Below are 21043 nucleotides of genomic sequence, written 5' to 3'. Positions count from 1 at the left end.
TCTGATTCCCGATTATTAGAACAACTTTGCATTGTGCTCACACACGTTTAATTTGTGTATCTAATGTGATAGATGCATATACTTCACCACGAGGAAGCACACAACCCTCACTGGCCTTCAATGCAATTAGGTTAAATAATGATGCTATATACATTTCCAGAGGGAGACAAATGCTCCCCTGCCCGTGTCGTCTCCTGAAATTATGACCAAGTCTCCTCTAAACGTAGGTTGAGTGGTAAATGTGGTTATTTCAGAATGGTTTGCATTGTTAAATTTCATCGATCATTCCTCACAACCAGTCACATTAATATTATGCCACATGATGCCACAGGGCAGTGTCAAAGCATCACTATTGGACAGTTATCTGTTTACGTATTTTATTTCCATTATACATCGCTAAAGGACAATAAAGTGAAGATTATAGCAAGGCAAGCTATAGTGCAGGCATCACCAAATGGCGGACCGCAATCCGGACCGACAGATGGTTCGGACCGGACCCATGACCAATCTATGATGATTTTATTTCAGGGCGCATTCGCAAACCTTGACCCAGAGCCACATTTTCTTGAATGTGAAATAAATTATATATATATTTGTTTGACTGGCAAAGGTGTTTAATGGGAACATTGCTAAATATTTAGGATATGAGTGCGCTCTGTTGTAAATGACTAAATATTAGAATTAGAATTAGAAATCCCTTTATTGTCATTGTACTCAAGTGTGCAACGAGATTAGAGGGCTCCCCTCTCCAGTGCAATACAACAATAATACAGACAAATATATAAATTAGATAAATAAATTTAAACTATATAAAAATGTTGACATCGACTAGACATTAAGGGAAGTTGGACTTTGGTTCGGACCTTTTAATTGGAAGAAATTTTAGGACCTCTGTGACTTTTAATTGAATACCTCTGCGATAGTATATTCATTATTATCAAAAAACAAATGTAGAATATGCTATGAATAATTACATTTAAACAAGAAGTGGGTGCGTTAGTAAAATTTGCCAGTCCTTCATTCACATATATATATATATATATATATATATATTTATATATATATATATATATATCGGTGGAGGGCCGTGCTTTACAGGCCTTCAGTGAAGCCCTTCTTAGTCCGACTTGTATAAATCCCCTCATATTACAATCATTTGTGACATCACGGCTGGACAACAAAAAATATACAGAAACTCACTTACACAGTACTGAGTAAGTGTTGGACGGCCTAGCTTCTCTTTAAAGGTGAAGGTCTTGAAAATCGCAAGTGTATCTGCAATTAAACCCAAACTTTTCCCTCCTTCGGCCATTGTTGTTTAAAAAAGCAAGAATATATTTTAGATTTTCGAACGGTCGTCAGTTACGACTTCTGGGTGTGTTCACATTGCACTTCCTGCTCATGAGTGAATATCAAATCAGAAAACACATTCATCACCTTCAGGGTAAGGCCAGCAAGAAGGCTCACTGTCACCAAATCGTGATCTGATTAGCTATCGCAACGGTCTATCAACTGTAATAGCCCCCTTGAGACACAGAACAGGCGCTCTCACGGCCTCGGACGAATAGTGCATACTGCTGGTATCATGAAATCTGCCAGGCAACAGGAGCTAGCTGAATTCTGATTGGATAAAAATTCCCACCTAAAAATACAACACTAGGATATAATGTGAATTCAATGTAATGAATATGATCACGATTTCTTGATTGTTAGGCCAGCAGAGAAGGCCTTGACCGCCCACCACTGATAAATATAGTTGTTTCAATGATACAGGGTATACCCAGCCTACTGCCCGCAGACAGCTGGGATAGGCTCCAGCACGCCTTATAAGGAAAAGTGGTGCAGATAATTAATGAATGGACTTTTCGTTTGGACTATCATGATTTAGAGGATCTCACAAAGTACTGTCTGCACCCAACTGTAAGAGACGGTCCCTATATTTGTTGTGTTCACTTTTGTGATTTTTTTTTTATTTGGGGCATACTTGAAATGGGTGATCGCAGTCACACGGACAGTCAACTAGGGTAGGCTCCAGCTCGCCTGCGACCTTATTGGGAAAAAGTGTTCCAGAAAATGGATGAATGGATAGCGATACAATACAACTTTATTTATATGGCGCATTTCACAACAGCTGGGGCTGTGACAAATCGCTTTCCATGTGGTGTAATATAAATTAGCAGGAAATTAAAACACAAACACATACATGGTAAATACCAGAAGAACAGCAGTACAGCAACAGTTTCATGTTGTGTCAAAAGCAAAAAAAAATAAAATAAAAGTGTCTTCAAACGAGTTTTAAAAGTGGACAGAGAGGGGGCTTGCCTCACATTCAATGGGAGGTCATTCCATAGAGAAGGACCGGCAACAGAAAAGGTCCCCCATAAGGCTGCGCTTTGTCCTCTGCACTTTTAGCAGCATTTCCGCAGTCCTGAGGCAGTGGGTGGGTAGGGGTGGAGGAGCTCGGAGCGGTACACTGCGGCGAGGCCATTTAAAGATTTAAAAACAAACAGTATCTAAAAATAAACTCTAAAATGCACTGGGAGACACGAAGGATAGGCCAGAATTGCGGTTATATGCGCCCTCTTCCATGCTCGAGTTACGTGGCAAGCGGCAGCATTTTTGACCAACTGGAGACATTTGTGGGAGGACTGGCTGACTCCAAAATAAAATGCATTACGGTAAGCTAGCCTTGATGTAACAAAGGCATGGATTACTGTTTTTAAGATGCTGAGAAAGAAAGGGCTTCACTTTTGCCCATTGCCTAAGATGAAAGAACCCAATTCGAGACTGTTGGCTTTAGATATGATGCCAGGGTTGAAAGGAGAAGGGCCACTGGGAACGAAAACCATAACTTATGTCTTTTTTTTCTTTGCAATTCAAGAAATTACTTACAGGACTACTAATAAATAAATAAAAACAGAGTGTTATCAATAGCTTCCGCGATTTAAATATTTTTATTGGGGGCCCATAATAAATCGTAAGATGCTACTAAGAAATGCACTTACATTGAACCTAAAAAGCAAAAGGATGATAGCCTCTTGCGGGCTTTGGCAAAGAGTTACCAGTTGCAAAAAAAAAAAGAGAGGAGGATGGTAGGAGCAAAAGGGTGATTGAGAGCAAGAGAGATATATGTGGATACTGCGAGGAGGTCAGTTGCATGGCAACCAGTCGAGCGGGCCTCTGCTGGGTTTAGAGACGAGCGAGAAAAGATGCAAGCTACAGTTGAGATGCGTCACCATTTATCGAGGCAACGATGAAAGCGCATGATTGATAAAATCATTGTATTAAAGTAAGTATTGAAATACATCAGTACAGCTTAGTGTGTCCCCAGCTACCGGCTTCATCGCTACAATGGCAAAGCTGTCTCATTTCAACAATACCAGGAGAGCAACAAGCTTTCACCAGCCTCACTCAGGTTAATGTTGTCAGACTATGGACACACAAGGTCATGTACTTCAGAAAGAAAATGCTGCACCTCCAAATGCTGTAGCTTGCGTGTGGCTGTCTTTTATTGCTTTGCTCTAGACATCATCCGTGAAGAATCACGTGACCTGACAGTTGGAGGAAATCTACCCAGGATTTATTTGCCGTGTGCACCTATTGCTTTTATGGCTTAGCCGACCACATAAGAGCAGGGTTGGGCTGGATTTCCTCTGTTTTGATTTCCATAATCTAAACCTAATTGTGTACTGTCAGAGGAATTATGGATGACATTTGCAGAGAAGTAAAGGACAACGCTAACAGCCAACAGGGATGGTATTTTTTTGGCTTCTCATTCCTGCTTGTATCTGAGCATCCATTCGCCTTTTAAAGTCAACACATCATGTTTAAATATGTGGCCTGATCTTGACCCTTCCTGTGTGCAATTTGACAGTGAATCTCCGCATCCGTCATTTGGAGGTTGGATCAAACACATGCACCGACACACACACACACACGCCCGTTCCGTGATTTGTACCTAGATTGTCAATTTAATGCAGTTAAATTATCACAACATTATGACACTATTTAATGCACGTCTTATTACATGACGTGCCTGTATGTGAAATGGATTATCATACATGAACCACTGTATTTTGTAGAGGATTCAAGCACCTTTACATAAGAGGCATGAACAAGACTTGTTTTACCACAGTTTCTCTTTCCAACATGGAACAATTTGTGGCAGGCGTTGAGATGGACCTGGGCCTTCAGTGAGGCCTTAAATGACCTATTAAAAAGAGCATCAGATCACAAAATAATGTACAAAAATTTATACTTTAATATTATTTAAGTTATATTTTAAACATTCCTTTTTTATGCTAATTTGCATGCATTGTTTCCTCGAAAAGCACCAAGCCAGCCACCACACTTGCACTAAATGTTTTTCTGTATTGTGTTTGTGGATGGCTGCAGCGTTAAACTAGGGCACAGAGACAAGCATGGCAGCGGCAGCAAGCAACTTCGATATAGAGGACTTTCCAGCTGATTTAAAGTCACTTGTGTGTCAGCATTTTGGCTTCCCTGTGTTTGCAAAACAAAATGACAAGAAAACTACGGACCAGACAAAGACTGTGTGCAAGCATTGGAAGAGGCTGATAACGTACAATAATTGTACGACCATGTCACAACATATTAGCCGACACCACAGTGAGCTTTCGGCACCACCACCTGAGCCAAGATTGGCGAGAGGAGAAACAATACTGATGAGCACATTTGCACTTCTTTTACCTCACGCCACTGCAAGGGCTAAAGCTATTACACGGTCCATTGCTGTTTATATTGCTAAAAAGAATTTAGAGCCGAAATACATTATTCCGGCACGCCCGCACTTAAGCGGGGTGGGGATGCCCGAACTCTACATGCAAGTCAAAGCTCATATTGTCGAGGTGCTCGAAAAGGCTGAGCGTTGTAGCGATTTTGACTGATCGGTGGATGTCTCGGGCAATGTAATGTTACAATTACGGCCGAACGAATGGAAGATGGTTAGCTTTGTGCCTTAAGCGCATCCACTTTTTTGAAACACAGGGCGACAAATATAGCGCTCGTACTGAGAGGTGCTGCAACAGAATGGGAGCTGGAACAACCAAAGCATGGCATCACTGTTGTGGCGGGTAATGCATGAAACATGGACGTTGTCTTAAGAGAAGCTGCACTTGGGCCTCATATTAAGTATTTTGCTCATACTTTGAATTCCGCAAGTCAGACAGCTGTTTAAAAAAAATCTAATTGAATCAAAATTGGAAACTGAAATTCGAAAATCAAATCCAATCGGGGCTTGGGTGAATAGGTACATCTCTAATTAGTACTAAAGTAAGAACAGTTACCTTTACTGTCATGATTTCTGTTTGTTGTTTTTGGTTTGTTAGTTCATTTCATGTTTTTTCCTTGTGTTTGGTCTGTCTTGTCATGTTCATTGTGTCCACCCGTGTTCGTCTACCCAAGCTCCAGTGTTGACCAATCAGCTCCTTCCAACACTTTGTGTTTTGTCCAGCTGCGCCTCGTTGTCTCATTAATTTGTTTGTATTTAGTTCCCTGTTTAATTTCAGTTCTTGTCTCTGCATTGTCCCTGTCAGATGTCCTTGTCAGCATCCTTGTCAATGCCTCATGTCCAGTGTTTGTTGTTCATTCCCCGGCCTGTTTTAGTTTTCATAGTTATTTTGCTTGCATTAGTTTTGTTACTTGATTTAGTGTTTCCCAGAACCTTGTTTCCCTTCAATTAAGTACCATTTAAGTTACTACTGCCTCGCTTCCCTGCGTTTGGGTCCACCTCTTTCTCAACCTCTACGAAGACTTGACATTACCTTCCAAGTTCCAAAACAACTCCAAACCTCTACACTACAATATAGCAGTTCACGATCAATAGTTATCTAATAACATGACAAAAATATGTAATATAATAATATACAATATAAATAACGTTATACTTACCATAGATGCTGATGCAAACTTCGTTTCTTTGCACCTGTCTGTGTGTGGACGATGGTTATAGTTCTCAGACAGTACATGCAGCTCTAAAAGTGCCCCCAAAAATATCATTTTATGGGTGGAAACAACAATCAATCAGTCCTTGGTGAACATATTTAACAGAATCAATCAAAGAGGTATAAATAGAAGACAATTTTCGCTGAAGCAACCAGAGGATGGAAAAAAGCAGATATTACTCAAAGCCAATTCAAAGTCGCAGTAGCGATGGAAAATAAAAACTATTTATCCTTGAGGAATGCTTTTGGGACTACAAAAAAAAAAAAAAAAAAACTTCCATCAAGCATGATAAAGGCAATGGGGTTACATTTGATGAGGGGATGATGGTTCTTCCTTGTAAAAGCGAGCAGCCATCAAAAGAGGCTCTGCGTGCCTTACGCGGCCAACAGGTTGTTCGCCAGATTTTTCCCGCAAGTCGACGAATATAAGCCAGATTTTGACCCTGATTTGTCTGAAGAATATCTGGCGTGAGTGAAAGCAACAATGAATTGTCACCGGAGGCACCAGAACAAGTAGCTCAGTAAAAATAGCTTGCAAGTTCCCATTCAAAATTTAATCACCCTCATGCTCTCATCCATGAATTTTATGCACATCAGTATGCCCTACTATATACTATGAATTTGCCAGTAATACCGGTAATATATGTAGAGATCACGCGTCCTGTACATTTGGACAAAATTTGTCATGTACTGTGCGACGCATACGTTCGATAAGTGGACTTGCTCTGCTAAAACTTATTTGTTTTTTTTCAGTAAGTTGCACGCTGCTTTCATCTATTGCTCATTTTATTAGTCCGTGTGCTAATGTGCGGAAGGGAGAGAGAGAGTGAGAGAGAGAGAGAGAGAGAGAAGGAAGGGATGTATGTAAATCTATAGCAAGAGTAAAAGAAAAAAAAAAGTGTTAATTGTACATCTTTCTATATATTACACATTTTGCATTGAGCAGCCAAAGACAGAGGTCATCACTTCTGATGGCTGTCTCAGAATCGGGATGCACTCCAATTCTTTCCCGTTTTTAACTTGTCTCTGATGCGTGCTGCTGGTCTCATTCCCTATTGCCTGGTGTCTTTTGTCCAAACTTCCCTTTCCCCAAACTAGCTTTTCCAGGGTGATCCCAAGTTATTCCCAGGCCAACGGGGAGACAACTCCAGCGTGCCCTGGGTTCTCCCCATGGTTTCCTGCTGGTGGGATGTGCCTAGAACACCAGGGAGGCACACGGGTGTCATCTTGAACATATAACTGAGCCCCACCTCTAGGCCTTTCTCCAGAGGGGAACCCCAGTGACCCTAGCCACATTGTGCAAAATTCACTGTGCTATGTCTGCTCCCTCACGTAGTAGCTCTTTGCCTTGGGTGACCCTGCCAGGGCCATCGGGCCCCAGACAAGTTGGCTCCTAGGATCACTGAGACAACCAAAAACCCCTATACCACGATAAGGTGAGGGCTCAGTTGGGCCATCCTTAGCTATCTCCTTCTTACATAGTTAAAGAAAAAGACATTAACAGACTTTTTAAGGTAAATTTTGTATTTAATCTTAGTAGTAAACTCGATTCACTTTGTCCTTTGAATCATCACAAATCACAAAAATAGATCACAAGAAGTCTCAGGGACATTTTCACTCTCTTTTTCTGCTAGAATTTATGTGTTTAGCAAGAGCTCCACTGCCTTCCTCTCAAGATCAAATCAAAGCATTTTAATACAGGTGTACAAGCTGGGTTGGAGTAAGAAGCCTTTTGGAGTCCAGCTATGTTATGAAAGGAGACAAATTCCTCTCTATTGTAAATATCACACATAAGCCCAATGCAAACAACACAACCTCATCACAGGATTCTGAGTGTCATCTTTTCACATTTACACCAAAATAGAGGCTGTGTCTTGCTTACATATTTTTATAGCAGCAATATTCAATTTGTTTTCTTCATTGGCATGAGGACCGTCTTTCCTTTGACAGGAATCACTGTCGCAGTGTGCCATGTCTAAGCTGGGAAGAAAACTAAATACCTTGGCTAAATATACTCACCTCTACATTACAGAATTTTATTAATTTAAATACAGTACGAGACAACAATGCCAAAACCTGTTATATACACGCATGTCAACACTTTTTTATACAGTTCAAAAAAAGGAAGAAAAAAAACATAAAATAATGATTGCATTTAATTATGTTTCATTTTAGTTTTGTGGTATATGCTTTACATTAATTTTCTTTTCAATCCAACAATTATCAATTATTTCCTCATGTAAATAACTGAATTTATATTTCCTGGTTGCGTGGACAGGAAGTCAAGAGAGGCATTCGACTAAGAGCATCCATTGACCATGCACGCATGAATTGCTCACGATCAAACATCCCACATGTACTGCACATGCTGCCGTTCAACATTCTGTCCAATATATTTCGTGAATGTGTGTGACGTATCGGCTGCGTTTGGTTATCGACCGTGCACCTGCTCACTCCTACAGTTCGGAAACTTAGAGTGATGTTGAAATGTAATGTTAGTGTGCACCAAAAAGTTGGATTGTGGAGTTTTACTGAGTAATGAATTCCAAAGAATACATTTGGAATTTATTTCACGCTTTAAATTGACTTGCATATGAATCTAGAATTTATGTAATGTTCGGACTGTGCTCATGACTGAATGTATTGGAGCTGTTGCAATTGAAAAAGCAAGTAAGACGACTCTGTTTTGCAAAGCAAGGCTTACTACCACAGACTCGATTGATACATTTCTATATATTTCATGACTGGCTTGTGTCGAATAAAAACAAATGATTCTCAATGTAACTCACCATTAAAATGAATAAATTTTTATGAGGTCGCTTTCAGAGCCACCTGGATGAGCAAAAACACGCACCGCTAGATTTGACGGGGTCGCCCTCATTTAAATGTCGTTCTACTCAGAGTGCGTATATAAATTTAATTCAGGTGCGTAATTGACACAGTTAAATCGATGGAAGAATCTGCGCAGCCCAAAAAGTGCATTGCAGTGCGCCTTTTCTTACTTAAGCATACGGGAAAATAGGCCCAATGGTGCCCAGTGCGTCAGGCAGTACCAGATGCACATGCACGTGTGTCAGAATGAATTTCTGAATGTGCCTTTAGTCACTCTTACGGCCAGAACAAAGCGACACCAAGTATACAATGGAGGCCAGAAAGTAACAATGCCGCTGCTAACGTGGCAGTGCTGCGCTCCATTAGCAGAATGCGGAGAAGAGGCCCAAAGTACGGTGGGCGAGAAAGGTCACAGCAATTGGAAACTCTTCAACACAACAACATTGAAACTACAGCGCGATTGCAAAACACAACATAACATAACACGCAACATAAGTGCCCGAAACTCCATCGGGAGTTGGCTGGAGATGTGCCCATTTGATTGGAAATATTATCATAAAGGGTCAATAAATTAATATAGAGGGTTATTCAGTGAACTAATTACTACTAATCAAGCCAAACAGGTTTTTTTGAGCAAGTACTCCAATAATTAATCAACATTGAGGTTGTTGTATGCAAATAAAAACTCAATTATTGACCTTTTCTACCACACCGTGGCTCACACACTGTCTATGCACACTGGAAAAGCCACACGTTTGTGTGTCTGTCTGGTCCACTCGTGTTTCTCTGTGTGTATTTCAGCAAGGCGTGACGTGTGCATTTAGGGATTTAAGCATCTTTGTGTGTGCGTGTGAGTTGTGAATGCTGCAGACAGGCACCCTCAGGTCAGCTGAGCTTTGTGCTGGGATTACTTGCCTGTTGGCAAAGTCAGAGCCTCAGAATCACTTTCCCCGCAGGCTCTTTGTCACTCGGCCACAAAGTGAGAGACAGCTACAGCGACAAGCAGACGGCATGGACCCATTTTGGTTCTGGGCCATTTCCTTGCCTTCTTTCTCCTGACACGATAGTACTTACTCACAGCCGCTCCATGAAAATGCTCTTAATTCAAATTTGGAGCATTGCGCAATAGTACGATGTAGTATTACCAACTTCAGTGAGCATGATTTCAAATAGACAATAGAAAACCCTGCCAAGGAAAATTCATTCTATCACATTCTATTTATGTAATTCATAAATAGTTAGTGTACTTGCATTATTGTATCCTTGCACAACAAGGTGGCTTAGAGTAATAATCAGTCAGTAGAAAATTGCGGCATCCTTCCAACGCTGCTCACTGATACCTGCTACTTAGGTTTGGCAGAGGTGTGCATGTCAGTGCTTTAGTCCATCTGTGAGATCTCATCAGTATTTCAGGCTCGCTCAGTTTGTCCGAGTCAGCCAAACCGCGTCAAGAACGGATTTACAAGTACCGGATCACACGCAGGTGCCACAGACCTGACATGCAGCCAAATAAATAAAAAATACGAGTGTTGTATTCCTTTCAACCCCGTAGAACTCAATGACCTGTGTCCTATATTATATTTATTTCACCCATCACCACACTATGCGTGTGTGGGTGTGTTGGAGAGCCTAGGGGGTGGACTGTATAGGTGATTTGGTTCAATGGGGGTATGCTCTTTTCACCCCTGGGTGTCGGTCAGAACACAAGGATGAGTCCAAGATGTGGGTTGGCAGCTTTAATTGTATATCTTCGAATCAACATGCAACAGCACAGGCAACAGGCGGACAAAACATAGGCACATGGGAATGAGGTGATGGGCTCAGGCATGCAGGATGCATGTGAGCTTGTGGCAGTGAGCTCATGAAGCAATGAGCGGGTGGCAAGCAGTGAGCACGTGTGTGCCAAGCAGTGGTCACGTGTATGTGTGTGTGTGTGTGGTTCTGTAACAAAAGAAACATCACATAAATATATAGCTCAACTCAACAAACAGCAGCTATAAACTGTATTTGCATGCGCAATTACATAAGCTCAAATGAGACATCAACTGCATCAAACAGTTGCCAACTACGGCCGTGGACGGCGCACAATGGCGGCGGCCATAGGAATTGCGTACTACATAGGTTACAGCAGACGTACTACCTAGGTTGCAGCAGACCTGACGCACCTAGGTGTATAAACTATATAAAACTATACAAAGGAGCGCGCTTTAGTGGAGTACAACCTCCTTGTATATAACTAGCACACCGCGGGGAACATTTAGGCATTCACACACCGAGCGAAAGGCACATATTCAATGACGCGGCGAACTTCAAAGGCAGCTCGGCGACGGCGCATGGCAAGAAACATGGCGGCGGCGCACAACGACATACAGACTAGACGGGAGTAGACATGACGATGCACAGCGGCGCGATGAATGAACGCTGTAAACAAATAAATACACCGATGTACTCACTTGCGGTCAGGAACGCACACAGACACTGAGGCATCGAACACGTCACATACTAGTGGTGGTCGGCTGACAATTGCTGCGCTACAGGCATTTGCCAGTAACCCGTATGCGGGCGCTTCTCGCGAGAGCTCGGCACCGACGCGACTTCAATCACACAACAAGCACACAATCGATGGCGACATTCAACCTAGGAACCTTTTTAACAGCCGCCCCCGAATGTACGAAGTACATTCGCTCCTAAGAAAGGTGATAGAGTCTCGAATGTCTCACGGAAGGCTGGTCTTGATTGTAGCGATGTCCTCATCACCAGCCGGGAGAGCTGGCAGAACGACCAACCTGGCCACTGGTCTGGTGTAGTTGCGCTCGCCGATCTGCACATCAACGGAGCGGACGTGGCCATCAGCGCTGGGATGGACTTGGGTGACATGGCCCACGGGCCACATCGCTCTTGGCAGCTGGGGGTCCACCAGCATCACGACAGCGCCCTTGATGATATCGGCTCTGGTGGATTGCCACTTCTGTCGTGTCTGCAGGTTCGGTAGGTAGTTACGCAGGAAGCTGGACCAGAAGTGGTTCGCCAGAACTTGGGAGTGTCTCCAGTGGCGACGGCTCAGCAGGTCAGTCTCTGGATACACAATCTGGGGTAATGATCCATCCGGCCGCCCCATCAGCAGGACGTTGGGTGTCACAGGATCGAGGTCATTGAGGCTGGATGAGACGTATCCTAGTGGCTTCGAATTGAGGATCCCTTCCACTTCAAGCAGTACGGTCCTTAGTACTTCCTCTGGGACTGGCTGGGCTCCCACCGTGGTGTACAAGGCTGCCTTCACTGAACGTATCTCCCTTTCCCACGTCCCTCCGAAGTGGGGTGCAGCTGGTGGGTTGAAGTGGAAGCTGATTTTCTGCTTGGCAAGCTGTTGCTGTAGATCTGGGGACAGGGTAGCGAACGCCTCTCGCAGCTCTCTTTCTGCTCCTCGAAAGTTGGTTCCCTGGTCCGAATACAGCTCAGCGGGTGTCCCTCGGCGTGCAATGAACCGCCTGAGGGCCATCAGGAACGAGTCGGCGTCGATCGTGTTCAGAAGGTCTAAGTGAACGCCTCTGGTGGTGAGGCACTTGAATATGATGCCCCACCTCTTCTCCGTGCGTCTTCCCACCTTGATCTGGAATGGCCCGAAACAGTCCATCCCAGTGGAGAAGAAGGCTGGCTTGAAGAGGCGTAGCCGAGCAGGTGGCAGGTCCGCCATCTTGGGGACAGCAGGTCTAGCCTTCCAGCGTCGACATTCTGTGCAGGTGTGTTGGTAGCGGCGTACTGCTTCACGGCCACGCAGGATCCAGTAGGAGCGCCGTATCTCTGCGAACACTCTCTCTGGTCCGGGGTGATGCAGACGGCTGTCGAAGTCTTGAATAAGGAGTCTAGTGGAGGGGTGGCTGGGATCCAGCACGATAGGATGAACGGCTATCTGGTCTACATCTTCAGCGTGACGAAGCCTACCTCCAACACGAATGACCTCCTCTTCATCCATCTCAGGAGACAAGGTGAGTAGGCGGCTGCTGGATGAGACAGGCTTGCCAGCCTTCAGGAGCCTCAGATCGTCTGGGAAGTTGTCACGTTGGGATCGCTTGAGTATGAGGATCTCTGCCCTGCGGTAATCTTCAGCAGTATGACCGCTGCTCTGATCTGCCGCCCCCTGCAGCTCCTGCACTGTAGCGTGTAACAAGTCCTTCCAGGTGTCATATCTCGTCGCATCTGCGGTGCTGACGGGGATTGTCGTGACTCCACAGAAGGCAGACCTCCTTAGCTCTGAGGTATCGTCGTTTTTATCAAGCTTAGGCCGGACTGGCCAATCTTCTGGGGGTTGGAGAAGGAATGAAGGTCCTTGGCTCCATCGGTTGGGCTTCACAAGGTCTAGCAGTTTCTTGCCCCTTGTGATATCATCCGCAGGATTCCTCTCTGAGTCTACATATCGCCAGGCATCAGGGCTGGTGAGTTCCTGGATCTCTGCCACTCTAGTGCCGACAAAGACCTTGAAACGGCAGGACTCCGACTGCAGCCATGTCAGAACCGTGGTGGAATCAGTCCACAGGATTGTCTGGGTAATCTTCAGCGTGAGCTCCCTCCTGACGAGCTTGGCGAGTTGGGCTCCTGTGACAGCTCCGCACAGCTCCAGTCTGGGCATAGAGAGGAGACGCTTGGGTGCAATTCTCGAGCGTGCAAGAAGGAAAGACAGGTGGACTTGCCCTTGCTTGTCGCTTGTTCTCAGGTACGCCACTGATCCATATGCTTGTTCGGAAGCATCCGAGAACACGTGAACTTCATGGGTGACACTTGATGAATCTACCTTGGCAGGTAGGTAGGCTCTTGGTAGGGTGACTTGAGGGAGGAACCTTAACTCTTCTTCCCAGCTGTTCCATGCTTGTAGGAGGTCTTGGGGGAGAAGAGGATCATCCCAGCCTCTGTGCTTCTCCCAGAGGCGTCGGACAAGCATCTTGGCTCTAGTGGTGTATGGGATCAGGAACCCTAAGGGGTCGTACTGACTGCTCCGAGAGTGGGTCCAGGCAGCAGTGAACCGTTCAGGCTCTGGCCTCTATACTGATAAGAGCAGTTGAAGACGATTCTGTTCCTGCCGCGATGGCTCACCATGTGGTGCGGAATATACCACTCTTCTCCCTCTTGGTTAACTTCTTGATGGCTTAACTTGGAGACGGAGCCTGCATCCACCAGCTTCTGGATCTCGAGGCCATAGACCTTGGCACGCTCTGGATCTTTAGCCAGTCGACGTTCTGTGCTCCGCAGACTCGGGATGACGGCTTCTTTAGGGGCGCGGAGAATAGGCATGTCTCGTTTACGCAGAAGGGGGGTGGCATAGCGAAGGATCCCGTGCACCTCTAAGCGGATGGTCTTTTCTTCGAGCAGGGCCACGGCTGCTTGATCCTGCTTTGACCTCGTCACGATCTTCTCGCTTCTGTAGGGAAGAGTGTCGAGTTGCCAGAGTCTTTCGACGTGTCTAAACAGTTCTGTATCGACTGGGGATACTGATGTCAACAAACACTCTTGTGGACGTAAGGGGTCCTGGATGACCTTCGCCGGACCCTGGAGGACCCAGCCTAATCTGGTACGGAGAGCTACTGGTCCGCCTGGAGTGCCCCGTCTGATTGGCTCGACAGCGGTAATCAGGTGTGGGTGGTCGGACCCAATAAGCAGCAGTGGCCTGGCATTGTGAAAGGGCTTGATGGGTAACCCAACCAATTGAGGGTACCTCCGTTGGAGTCGATCCATCGGGTAGGACTGGTCTGCCAGACCAAGGCGCATTGCAGTGAAGGCTTTGGAGACTTTGAAACTGGTCTTGGGGTCAGCAGCGGGAGAGATGCGGAAAGACACCGTCGAGCCACGGAGTGTCTGAACATCCTGTCGAATGGTTCGCAGTGGGAGGTCCTCCCTCGTGCCTCGGATGCCCAGGTCCCGGGCAGCTGCTGACAGGAGCATTGTCCTCTCTGACCCGTCATCCAGGATGGCATAGGTAGTTATGGTGCGGTTGCCGTGATGAAGAAGCACTTGAGCGACCTTCAGTAAGACCCTGTTTCCCTCTCGGGGGCGGTCGAGGTACAGGACTTCAGTAGTGGGGCTCACTTGTTGACTGGTTTCGCTGTTCGAAGGTCTGTGTTGTCTGTCGTTGACTTCATGAAGGACCTGTAGATGCTTTCTTTGACACAGGCTGCAGGGCTTCTTCAGATCACACTGGGCTGCTTGGTGATGCCTTGCACAGCGCCAGCACCTCTTGTTGTTCTTTATCCAATCTGTGAGTTCTTCTCTGCTCAGCTTGGTTACTTTGGCGCACTGACTAAGAAAGTGCTCTTCATTCTCGCAGAAAGGGCAGTAGGGCTTGGGCCTCCCCTTCTTCCTTGGTGAGTCCCTCACCGGTGCGCTGTGCTCTGTGCTCTTGGCGCCGTGGAGAACGGCAACAGTTCGCTGTCTTTGGCGGCCCTCGAACTTGGATGCTTGCTTCTCCTTTGCCCCTTTGGATGCTGTTGGCCCATCGAAGTCCAGGCACCACGATTCATATTTGAGCCACTGGGCCAGGTCAAGCAGAGTGGGAATGTTGCCTGCTTGTCGGAAGGTGGACCGACGGAAGTCTGCTCGCTGCTCTGGAGGTAGTTTGCTGAGCAGTCTCACCACATGAGAGGAGCAGCGGAGTTCGACGTCGCCGGCGGTGCCCAACGTCCTCAGGAGACCGACCAATGCTTGGACATGAAGGGCGAACCGTTCGAAGGCTGCGGTGTCACCACGACGAACATCGGGTGAGTCGAGGACACTTGCAATTTTCTTGAGGGCTATTTGGTGGGGCTGACCAAACTTCTCGTTGAGGGCTAACATGGTGTCTGTGTAAGGCGTAGGTGAGTTGATGTTGGAATCTGCAATCAACTTGGCCTCTTCTAATTTCAGATGATCAACCAGGATTTGGTAATTGAAGAGCTCTGTCCCTCCCACTGGTAAGAGGTTCTCCAAAGCCATCTTCAAGCGTGCAAACTCACATGGATCACGGTGGCTGAAGTAGGGTATGGAGGGGCGTGGCCCTTTGTAGCTCTGTTCAGTGGTGGCGGGTGGATCCTGGTGCCATGGAGCTGGAGTCTCCCAGCCTTGTCCTGGCGTCCCGTAGCTTTGCTGTGTGGGTGCTGGCAAGTGCGTTGACTGTTGAGGAGTACAGGTCGCAGCATAGGATGGACATCTAGGAGGTAGATGCTGTGAGTGCGCAGGCGGGTGGAGGTTTGGAGGCTGCTGAGGTGCATAAGCTGCGGCATAAGGTGTAGCCCTAAACGGTGAGGGTTGGTACGCAGGCTGGTGCTGGAGTTGTGGCGGTGGCGCCGTAGCAGCTGGATGCTTTGGTGAGAATCTATGACTCCACTTGTAGTGCTGTGACGCAGTGGAAGAGGAAGCTAGATGAGGGTGGCCGGGCTGCGCGCTCAACTGCTGGGATTGGCGGCGCAACGGCTGACTGCTGACCTTGACTGGCGACACTTCGCAGTGGCTAGAGGCTTGTCTCTTCATCCGATGTAACTCTGAAATCAGCTCTTCTATTTGCTCAGTCATCGTTGGAGTCGGCGGGTTGTCACAGTCTGCTGTGTCAGGCCATGGCGGGGGGTCAGGCCAGTCCTCTTCATCTTCATCTACCGAGTGGAGGGGACGGAGGTCATGACTGCTGACGGAGTGTGACATAGCTTGTTGAAGACTGAGTACTGTGTTGGTGAGCCTCCTCATTTCAGCCTGAACTTCTTGGAGTGCAGCTACGTCGGAATGAAGGGCTTGCTGTGGTTGATGTAGCACGACCTTCTCTTTATGGATGTCCTGTGTGCCATCTCTCAAGGCGCGTTTGTGCAGCACCGGATAGGGGGAGTGTGGCTCTCGGACTTCCTCCCTGGGATCTCCCTCTGGACGCTGCAGGTGGGCTAGCTGGGAATCCGGACTGTATATCCTCCGCACTGGGTGGTACAGGTCCGCCTCATGGAGGTCAGCATCCCGCCTGTGGTGATCCGTATAGGGAGTGGGGGAGAATTGAGGGAGTGTCATCTTGGCTGCTCCCTCTTCGTGAGATGGCCACTCCTCTTCGTACCCATGCCTGTCTCGCTGCCTGTGCCCGATATATTGGACATGGTAGTTGTCTATGTGGGTGGGGGGCGTGTCTGACGCGTCGGTCGTGCTCCACAATCTTCAAACTCCATGTTGATCAAGGGTAAAGAGAGCATCCGGCTCGAAGGACCACAATGTTGGAGAGCCTAGGGGGTGGACTGTATAGGTGATTTGGTTCAATGGGGGTATGCTCTTTTCACCCCTGGGTGTCGGTCAGAACACAAGGATGAGTCCAAGATGTGGGTTGGCAGCTTTAATTGTATATCTTCGAATCAACATGCAACAGCACAGGCAACAGGCGGACAAAACATAGGCACATGGGAATGAGGTGATGGGCTCAGGCATGCAGGATGCATGTGAGCTTGTGGCAGTGAGCTCATGAAGCAATGAGCGGGTGGCAAGCAGTGAGCACGTGTGTGCCAAGCAGTGGTCACGTGTATGTGTGTGTGTGTGTGGTTCTGTAACAAAAGAAACATCACATAAATATATAGCTCAACTCAACAAACAGCAGCTATAAACTGTATTTGCATGCGCAATTACATAAGCTCAAATGAGACATCAACTGCATCAAACAGTTGCCAACTACGGCCGTGGACGGCGCACAATGGCGGCGGCCATAGGAATTGCGTACTACATAGGTTACAGCAGACGTACTACCTAGGTTGCAGCAGACCTGACGCACCTAGGTGTATAAACTATATAAAACTATACAAAGGAGCGCGCTTTAGTGGAGTACAACCTCCTTGTATATAACTAGCACACCGCGGGGAACATTTAGGCATTCACACACCGAGCGAAAGGCACATATTCAATGACGCGGCGAACTTCAAAGGCAGCTCGGCGACGGCGCATGGCAAGAAACATGGCGGCGGCGCACAACGACATACAGACTAGACGGGAGTAGACATGACGATGCACAGCGGCGCGATGAATGAACGCTGTAAACAAATAAATACACCGATGTACTCACTTGCGGTCAGGAACGCACACAGACACTGAGGCATCGAACACGTCACATACTAGTGGTGGTCGGCTGACAATTGCTGCGCTACAGGCATTTGCCAGTAACCCGTATGCGGGCGCTTCTCGCGAGAGCTCGGCACCGACGCGACTTCAATCACACAACAAGCACACAATCGATGGCGACATTCAACCTAGGAACCTTTTTAACAGGGTGTGTGTTTTTTTTTCTTCATTTTCTTTTCTTTATTTGGTCGCGTGTCTGCTTATGCAGCGCCTCCGTGGGAAATTATATTCTCGACGCTGATTGGTTGTCGCAGATGAGACGGACAAGGCCGTGGGTCGACCTGAAATACTGACGGGAACTACATGACGGACTCACAATGCCGATTTGTGGGGGTTGGTGAGCATACACCAAGTTGGATTTTGTCAAATTTTTGAAGATTTTGCAGCAGATTCAATTCCATCTACTAATGGTGGCGGTGTCATTTTAATTTGCGGCATCCAATCAACTCTGGGATTAAATGTGTGCTGCCAACACGTTTCCGTTTATTAGGGCCAGTTTATATCCCGATAACGATATACCACAATAAACATACATTAAATATGCAACATATTAAGACTGCTTACTTTTATTCACTTTTTTTTAAGTGACATTAAACAGACCTATATCATGTGAGAAATGCATCCAGGTGTGCTTTCTGTGAATAGTGCAGCACAAGCATGCACTGTTCAGTTGATCCCGCCTCCATCCAATAGAAAAGCAACAGAGGGCGTGTGGTGTGGGGCTAATGTAAAAGTGGAAAAAGGCATTAATTCTTCTGAAGCTGTGGAAAATTTGCTGTATTAATTCAATGGCAACACCCAGTTGTTTTTATATTTAATGTTGAGGTTTCAAGGATTCAAGGAATGTTCCTTTCAATAAAATTCAAGGATACAAGGACTTGAACTAACACACATTTGCACATGACACGGCACAGAAAACAATATTTACAGTTTGTGCTTATGCATCAAACAGCAGTTCAGAGTACCCACCCTTTATGGAGTCTTTAGCGGGTGTGCGTGCTGGAGTGCGCTCCCCCTGGAGACTCCCAAGTTATGCTGGGGAATTTATATGCTCACGTGGGTAATGTGAGACCTGGAAGGGCGTGATTGGGAGGAATGAAGAATCCCCTGTCAGAAAGAGTTTCAACTCTCACCTCCAGCAGAACTTTGCCCACATACCGGGAGAGGCGGGGGACATTGAGTCTGAGTGGACCATGTTTCGTGCCTCAATTGTTGAGGCAGCCGATCGAAGCTGTGGACGTAAGGTGGTCGGTGCCTGTCGTGGCGGCAACCCCTAAAGGCTCGTATGTTGTGGGGCTGTCATGGTTGACACGCCTCTACAACATTGCTTGGACATTGGGGACAGTGCCTCTGGATTGGCAGACCGGGGTGGTGGTCCCCCTCTATAAGTAGGGGGGCCGGAGGGTGTGTTCCAACTACAGAGGAATTAGACTCCTGAGCCTCCCTGGTAAGGTCTACTCAGGGGTACTGGAGAGGAGGGTCCGTCGGGAGGTCGAATCTCAGATCCAGGAGGAGCAGTGTGGTTTTCGTTCTGGCTGCGGAACAATGGACCAGCTCTACACTCTCTACAGGGCCCTTGGGGGTGCATGGGAGTTCGCCCAACCAGTCTACATGTGTTTTGTAGACTTGGAGAAGGCGTTCAACCGTGTCCCTCGGGGAGATCTGTGGAGTGTGCTTCGGGAGTACGGGGTACCAAGCCCATTAATACGGGCCGTTCGGTCCCTGGACCACCGATGTCAGAGTTAGGTCCGCATTGCTGGCAGTTAGTCGGATTCATTTCCAGTGAGGGTTGGACTCCGCCAAAGTTTTAACCTTTATGGACAGAATTTCTAGGCGCAGTCGAGGCAATGAGGGTAGGTTTGGTGGCCTCAATATTGCATCTCTGCTTTTTGCAGATGATGTGGTACTGTTGGCTTCTTCAAGCCATGATCTCCAACTCTCACTACACCAGTTCGTAGCCAAGTGTGAAGCGGTTGGGATGAAAATCAGCACCCCCAAATCTAAGACCATGGTGGAGTGCCCTCTCCAGGTCGGGGAAGAGATCCTGCCCCAAGCGGAGGAGTTTAAGTATCTTGGGGACTTGTTCACGTTTGAGGGGAGGATGGAGCGAGAGATCGACAGGCGGATCAGTGCAGCGTCCGCTGTGATGCGGACGCTGTATCGGCCTGCCGTGGTGAATAGGGAGCTGAGCCAAAAGGCGATTTACCAGTCGATCTACGTTCCTATCCTCACCTATGGTCACGAGCTGTGGGTCGTGCCGAAAGAACAAGATCTCGGATACGAGCGGCCAAAATGAGTTTCCCCCGCAGGGTGTCCGGGCTCTCCCTTAGAGATAGGGTGAGAAACTTGGCCATCCGGGAGGGACTCAGTGTTGAGCCGCTGCTCCTACACGTTGAGAGGAGCCAGCTGAGGTGACTCGGGCATCTAATTATGATGCCTCCTGGACGCCTCCCTGGTGAGGTGTTCCGGGCATGTCCCACCGGCAGGAGGCCTCGAGGACGACCTAGGACATGCTGGAGAGACTATGTCTCCTGGCTTGCCTGGGAACACCTGGGGATCCCTCCAGAAGAGCTGGAAGACGTGGCTGGGGAAAGGGAAGTCTGGGTTCCCCTGCTGAAGCTGCTGCCTCCGCGACTCGACCCCGGGTGAGCGGCAGAAAATGGATGGATGGATGGATATTATCAAAAAATATGTAATGATTCGTACAGCAACAGAAATTCCAGGAAATGTCACCAAATTCCTGCTATTTTGGTAACATTTGCAATGAATTGTGGGTAATATGCTTCGACTAAGGGATCATCGATTCAGACTCAGCCAAAGTGTGGAACAAGGCGCAAAAAGGAGCGGGGCAACACTTTGGAGAATTGGGACACCCTACACACTCAATTAAGTGGTGCAAGGGTGGAAATACAACTGTTTGGACAGGGCCTTACATTCGTCCATGCACTTTAGTTTCCACACACTTCAGATATTTATATGCTCAAATCCCATTCACATATTTATTGTTAAAGTTAGTTCTTCTTTACAACAAATGATTTGATTTGATTTTTTTGTGTCCCCTCATTTTACCACAGGCTTTGAGGCCTTTGACCGTCATTTTGCACTTAACAAAAAAATAATATAGTGGTCAAGAATAAAGTGTTCAACAT

Source organism: Idiotropiscis lumnitzeri, chromosome 3 (genome assembly GCF_059441095.1).
Source record: "Idiotropiscis lumnitzeri isolate Australia: NSW breed Sydney's pygmy pipehorse chromosome 3, RoL_Ilum_1.0, whole genome shotgun sequence".
Taxonomy (NCBI): domain Eukaryota; kingdom Metazoa; phylum Chordata; class Actinopteri; order Syngnathiformes; family Syngnathidae; genus Idiotropiscis; species Idiotropiscis lumnitzeri.
Note: the sequence above shows the minus strand (reverse complement) of the source record.